Source organism: Triticum dicoccoides, unplaced genomic scaffold, assembly GCF_002162155.2.
Source record: "Triticum dicoccoides isolate Atlit2015 ecotype Zavitan unplaced genomic scaffold, WEW_v2.0 scaffold47780, whole genome shotgun sequence".
Classification (NCBI taxonomy): Eukaryota; Viridiplantae; Streptophyta; class Magnoliopsida; order Poales; family Poaceae; genus Triticum; species Triticum dicoccoides.
In genome coordinates this window covers 1-1371 of record NW_021275517.1, presented here as the reverse complement: position 1 = coordinate 1371, position 1371 = coordinate 1, and the positions used below count along the sequence as shown (strand labels likewise).

General features: G+C 37.0%; 1 pseudogene; it reads right to left on the bottom strand.

Annotated features, from left to right (window-relative positions):
• Window positions 1–12: 12 nt before the first annotated feature.
• LOC119346737 lies at window positions 13–1030 on the bottom strand (annotated as a pseudogene).
• Window positions 1031–1371: the final 341 nt, after the last annotated feature.

The window sequence follows — 1371 nt, the reverse complement described above, 5'->3', positions numbered from 1 at the left end:
CATAAAGCATACAACAACAACATTTCAGTTACCTATGCAGAAACTTGCGGTGGAAATCACTTATGACGGTGTAGTTGATGAACCGTTTCGGTGTCTTGGTCTCTCCATGACCCTGCATCTTAAATACAACATCATCATCATCCTCCCACATGCAACAAACACATGTATATGATTAACCTCACAATAAAGCATGACAGCATTACTTTATTTAAAAAGGATAGCCACAACATAAAAGAAGCATACAATATAATATAGTAGGCAGCATTGTTACTTCCACGTCGAAGGAGCAGAAGTTATTCATATTGATCAGCGGGTTTCCTCGCATTAGCTCAGACTCCTTCATCTTGGTCTCTTCTTCTGTTGCTGATACTCATGCAGCAAGCATACGTGATTTCACATTAATCCTCAAAACCTAAAGAATATAAGTGCGCCTCAAAATGATAATATAGAGAAGAAAACAACAAACCTTTCTAAGCCTGTCATCAGCTCTTTCCTTTTTATTCCTTTAAAGCCCCGCATTAGTGCCTCAGTGTAACCGTCATCGTCGTCGCTGAATATAGCATTCAATTAGATGAGTAAGACAAAGAATGAGTAAAGATAATCAGTTGAACTACAATACTGGGCTCAGATAAACAACTCTGTTCCAAGAATTATTGGGAGAATTACTACATCATTGTTGTTTGCTATTTTACCATATGTTTTGTAGTAAACATAAACATATTCCATTATAGTGAAAAGCATGCTAGCTATGTATTATCCAATTCCAAAGTTTATGAGAAATAACACATATTGGACAATTTGAGCCACAATCCATATTACAATTTGTCCATGCAGTTAGAAGACGTGTCAGTTAATCCCATCCATATGCGGGAACAAGAAGATTGCCATCAACATTTTGAATGGGTGTGATTGACAAACTACTGAGACAGAACTAAACAGACCTTTCACCATCACTATTGAGCTCCAAGTCAGAGTCGTCTGCATCAATTTCACGTGCAGCTATCTTATCTAATTCAGTTTTGATGTTCATCTCTACTACTACAATAGATTACCATAGAATTCAACTTGATTCAATTTCATTTCACAAATGAACTACGCAAAGTTAAGAAGATGTAGAAGGAAACTGACGCAAAAAATGATGTGGATTGAACATCCAACCAGATTTAATTCTGGGCATGCACATTAAATGAACTACGCAAACTTAAGAAGATGTAGAAGGAAACTGACGCAAAAAATGATGTGGATTGAACATCCAACCAGATTTAATTCTGGGCATGCACATACAGTTTGAACGACCAAATAGACAAACCAACAGTGAAGTGATGTGTATCATGTGCATACAAATGAGAGTCGTGCGTGTTCCAGAAGAGA